The sequence below is a fragment of the Marmota marmota genome, unplaced genomic scaffold (assembly GCF_001458135.2).
Source record: "Marmota marmota marmota unplaced genomic scaffold, marMar, whole genome shotgun sequence".
NCBI lineage: Eukaryota > Metazoa > Chordata > Mammalia > Rodentia > Sciuridae > Marmota > Marmota marmota.
The window spans coordinates 30,230,136-30,236,135 of NW_026000037.1; the positions used below are offsets into that span (position 1 = coordinate 30,230,136).

Consider the following 6,000-nt stretch of genomic DNA (forward strand, 5'->3'; position numbering starts at 1 on the left):
TGTCACTCAAAATGTATAAAGCCTTATCATTCAATTATTCCTTCTGAGGTACTAAGTAACTTCCCAAATGTCAACTACAAACACCTCATATTTCAAACTCTCATTGTACCAATGGGCTTAAGGATATTTGAAGAATTGCTCTATGCTATCAAGAGTCTTTAAATAACAGTGCTTTTGTATATTTGAATGAAAAATGTGTCTAAAGACTGTAAATGAAATATATTACATGTGCATGCATATGCATAAAGGATAGTAATTATAGACCAATGATTTTAAATTTAGTCACCAGAAAGACACTGGGGATGAATCATTAAATAATAAATTTGCCACCAACTAAGTAAGTTTTCTTGTTGTGACCTACATGACCATTTGAAGAACAAATCCTTTAAGACCAATATAATTTCTCTCTGGCACAATGACAGACTATGGAAATAAAGAAAATGCAATTAGTATAATAAAGCAATTCATCAATAAGTTTTGGAATTCAGTTTCAAATGAAATATCATATGAATTCCTCAATTTGTTTGCTGAAAGATTTCAAATACCTCCTTTTTCAACAATGGTTAAGTCAGATAGAAAATCCTTTGAATCTCAGCAGAAATATCAGGCCCCCCAAAATGTACCCAAAAAGCAAAGATTTTTTGATATTTCCTTTTTGCCGAAAGTATCAAAAAAGGTGATTTCATTATTGAAATAGACAATCAACAAAAATAAGCATCATTTTTCATAAATAGTAAGCATTGTATATTGAATAAAAATTTCCCAAAATATTAAACCCATATATCCTACTTCCTATTTTGTTTCTCTACTTGTGTGTAGAAAATAGAACATATAAAAGACAAATTCTGGATTTTCTATCTGGAACATGATTCTCTTGGAGTATTTTTCCATGGTAACTGCCTTTGTATTAGTGATATAATGGATAGCAACTCCATTCTTTGTTTCTTGAGCTAAAAACCTCAGGATTTTCTGATCATTTTTTTTCTCATATTCCATATCCAATTCATCACTAAATACTTTCATATTTCATTCATTTTCAGGAATTTTTGGTCCCTTTTATTTTTCTTTCAAAATGTAATCATCATCTAGCTACCTCTCACCTCCTCTAGTTCTATTATCAAAATCCAAACCACTATTAACTCTGGTCCAAAGTCTTGCAAAAGCCTCCTACCTCACCTGCCTAGTGTGTGTTTTTGCTCCTGTATTTCCTTTCCCATGAATATTTTCTCCACTTAGGAGCTATGATTACACATTTTAAAAGTTAGCAAGATATTTTTTACTCCTCCATTCCAAATTTAATAATTTCCCTGTCTAATCCAAGGTAAAGTTAGAGCTCCTCCCATGATCTTCCCACATCCTCTGGACCTCTTCTACCTGATATCCTGGTCCTTAGGCAAAACAAATCCTCCTCACCCTGTATTTTGCTTACATTTTTTTCTTTCTCTCCGGAATGTTCTTTTCCTAGATATCTACACGGCTGTATCTTGGCTCAAATATACCCATCTTACAGAAAATTTACATGACTATCCTAGAAAAATTATTCCCTTAGCAAATTTTATTTTTCTCTATAGCACATATCACTATGAAACACATTAGGTAATTATAAATTTCCTTGCCTCACAGGAATGTATTCCTTTGATAGTTGGGACTTTATTTAGTACTTTATTCCTAGTACCTGGTTCATAGTAACATCACAGCAAACATTTTGTAAGTTAGTGCGTACATGTGATATGCTGTATAAAAACTGGTTTGGAGGTAGGAAGACCCATGTCTTGTCATGAGAAATCTTATAAACTTGTTAAGGAACACACAGTATGCACATGAAAAAAAATGACAGTTTACAACAGTGTAAGATGCGAAGCATGCAATTTGGGCAGATACATATGGGCAGGTTTTAAGAGAATAAAAACAGCCTTCACAAGAATAATAAAAAGGACCCCAATTTTATAAATTATATACATATTACATTTATATATTTTTTAAAACTTATTAATCTTGAAAAATTCTGTTCATTATAATCATGAAGCATCTTTTCTACCACCATCTCTTGCACATATGTACCTTTATTATCATTGAACTGATTTTTTTTTTCCTCTTCTTAGAACCGGAGTGTTTTATAGGTAGGTACTACAATTGGGTCAACTTCTGCCTATGTGTTATATACATAGCAAAAATTTTGTAATGCTGAGTTTGTACCTAAATTTCTCATAGCACTGAGAAACAACAGATTTACTGGTATCTTTTACATTAGTATTTGCAAAATTCATGAGCAAATCAACCATATGATGATGCATTAAGAAGAATAAAGACAATGGAAGGACTAAATCACTTATTTTTAGCCCATCCTTATCAATTTTTTTTTCACATATTTACTTTGCACCTACACACACACTCTAAATGCAATGTATGCTAAGATATGAGAATATATCTTTAATATCTATGAATTTTGGAAATAAACATGAATTAGGTAAAAAACTTTCAATTAGGATGAAAATCAAGTTAAAAGATGATAAAAGTTTACAAAAAACTAAAATGATAAAATTATACAAAAGATAAAAAGTGAATAAAAACTACAATTACCATCTTGAAATTTATTTCAATGTATGAACATTTTTAACTTTATTTAACAGATTCTTTTAGAATACTTAGCATATGTCTACAATAGTTCTTAGCATAAGAATATGGTAGTGAACATAACAGACATAGAATTTAAGTTCTTGGGTAGAATTAAAAATAAACTATCTGAAGACATATGGTAACTTGATAAAATATAACTACAGAATGAAAAAGAACTTGTAATTTAATGTAATAACAATTATAATTACCTCCTCATAGATAAAAGTATAAAAATAGATTCTTTGGAGTCATTTTCAAGGACTAACATATAGAGATATTGGTAATATTTAAAGAGATTGTGTAATTAAAGTAATTAAAGTCAAAATTAAAGGTAGAGTCAAATATTGTCATGGTGATATTTGTCTATGAAATAAAGAAAAAAACTTTGACAATGAGAAAGTTACTGAGTTAAGAAAAAACAAATTACTCAAGTGTTTAAAGCTGAAAGGCTAACCAGAATATTCAAGTCTCTTAAAGACCTTTCTTCACCCTTAGGATCTATTTTTTTATAATTAATTAAAAAATATGTATTACTGACTACCTGTTGGAGAATATACTCTATTCCATTTTTCCATGGGCTTTTGTGGCCTAGAAAATTTAAAGTTATATTTCCTGATCTGAATTTACATTTTTGTTTTATTTTGTTTCTATAAACAGCACATACACGTGAAAATACATAAAATAAAAAATAAAGTATATGTGTGCTATTTTTTCCTATTAATGAAATAATCAGCACACAAGGAGAATGGTAAAATAGAGAGCAAGAAGCCTAGGGTTGGGTTATTATTATTCTGCCACTAATCATGAAAAATTCACAAAATTCTTTGTCCCTCCAAGCTTATTTTCATGTAAACAAATGTACTCATGCACGTGCGCGCACACACACATACACACACACACGTATTTATATTATATATATACATGATATATACATATATATGAATATATGTATGTATATGTATGTATTTGCAATATACATATATGTACATATGTATTGCATAAACATATATTTGAATAATATATGTACATTCTAACAGAAGATAAAATTTAGAATACCTTTAGTCTCTTCCAAGTCTGATTGTCTAGGGGTTAAAATTTTTTTTCACTTGTAATAAATGAAATATAGTATCCCAAACTATAGTCTAAAATATAATTGTTATAATGATCTTTTTTCCCATAATTTTGCTCATTTTTAAATAGCTCTGTTGTCTGGAGAAAAAAAAATAAAGCATATAATTTTACTCAGAATATGCTTTAGTGGCTATTAAGCTATATCTCTTATTAAACTTCAGAACTTTACATTTATTCTATTAAATGTCAATTCGTTAAATTTGATCATGGATCCTGCCTGTTAACATTTTTAAAAAATTATATGTTATCCAATGAATCCTTTTAGTGATATCTACAAATTCGATAACAAGGTTTTCTGTATCTTTATTCAAGTCAGTAGTAATTGTGCTGAATTAGATGAACAATGCACTTGACATATCACTGAAGAATAATCTCTGAGCTAAACAGTTTTTCATTTCATTACGTCTTAATAATTTATATTTATATATATTTATATGCATAAGTCTTAAGAATACATCTTGATCAAGAGGTACATCATCTGCTTTGTCCTGAGTCAGCAGCATTTCTCTTCACTAATGTGAATTCACTATTCTGACTACTACTAACAGAGTAGTTAAATACACTACATACTCCTTGGCTTGACCTCTGTCATTTACCAGCATGAGTATCAGACTCATCCTTTAATTTTCTTTTATATTGCTTTTCCATGTTGTGAAACACCACAGATTATTTCCCCATTTTGAACTCACGTGATGCTCAATTTCTGGCCATTATGAATATGTCTGTGAACATTTTGATCTATGTTTTAGAATGAACATACACTGTCATTTCTGTCAACTATATGTCCACAGGTGGAACTGCTGAGTCATAGGACAGACACCTGTTAGTAAGTAGAGCTTATTTTAATTAATTAATTAATTATCTCAATTCTCACCTAATTAAAAATCGCATTTTGAATTTTCTTTAGCTATTGTTGACTTCTACTATTCCCTTCATATTTGACTAATTCAACCATGGGGACCTATAAGTACAATGAACAGGCAAGAGATTCTGAATATTTTCTTTTCTAGGAACTTGCTCAACATAACTGTCTACTTGGCTGATGCTATTTTCTTGCCAGACAAGGGATAAATAACTGGCTGCCACTATGCAATGACTTTAGAGTGTATTATTATTAAACATTAAAGGGAAGCTGATTATTTCAGCTTCTTCTACAATGACCAGATTTTTCTTTTCTTCTTCACCAGAGGAAATTGAAAAGAATCGAGAGGTAAATATTCCAAGACACCGGATTTTTTGGTGAGCCATTTACAAATATTATAATATATCTATAAAAAAAAGAGGAAAGAGGGAAGGAGAAAGGGAGAAATGAATGAATTATATTTCTCCATTTTTAACATTGGCACAGGTTCATAAATCTGTTAACACAATGCATCAGGGAATATTAGGGATATGAGAGAGTAAGATGGATGGAGAGTGTCTGTAAAATAATTCTTTATTAATTCTGTAACTGATGCTAAAAGGAAGTTCTATTATCTCATCAATAATTTATAACCAGCTTTATCTGCACGAAATCTAAATTTCTATTGTGGATCTAGCACCTAGTTTTAGCAAAACAATTGAATAGTAAACACACAAACAAGTGTATGTGTGTGTGTGTGTGTGTGTGTGTGTAATTCCCACAGTTGTGAGGCTACAAATATAACATATTACCCCAGCATATATTAAAGAACTCTTACTATATAGGCCTTTTTTCCTTAAAAACAAACACAATAACCCATGACATAAACAAACTCCTTTGGGAGAATCTGAGTTTGGTCATTAGATCTGGTATTAAAAACATAATCTTTTACTATACTTCCTAAAACATTTGAGGAATGGAGTCATATGATTTCAAAATCTGATTGACATCTTGGAGACTTATTTTTTCCCAAGTATAGTAACTAAGGAAATTGTACAAATTTTTGCAGAAAACAAGAATCTTTAATTATTGATCCTGGTAATATTTTCTCAGAGCTTGGAGCTTCTTTAAGAAACTCAAGTTGAAAAATTATTGAAGAACATGTCTAGAGAGTAGGGACTAAAATTTACAACTTTGTTTAGTTTAAATATCCAATTTCATTGTTTCCATTCTTTTTGATCCATTATATTCCATCTTGTATTTTAAAAATAGGTAACTATGCTCAGTCACAGAAGTATATGTTAGGGCTGGGGAAGTAACTCAATGGTTGAGCACTTGCCTTGCACACAGGAGGCCCTGTATTTGATCCCAAGTACAATACCACACACACACACAAAAAAAAAAAAAAAAAA

General features: G+C 30.2%; 1 protein-coding gene across 1 annotated transcript in view; it reads right to left on the bottom strand.

The window, feature by feature from the left end:
- The window catches only part of Lrp1b (LDL receptor related protein 1B), a 1,807,788-nt gene that overhangs the window by 476,790 nt on the left and 1,324,998 nt on the right, over positions 1–6,000 (bottom strand). The gene's annotated exons all lie outside the window — the stretch shown is intronic.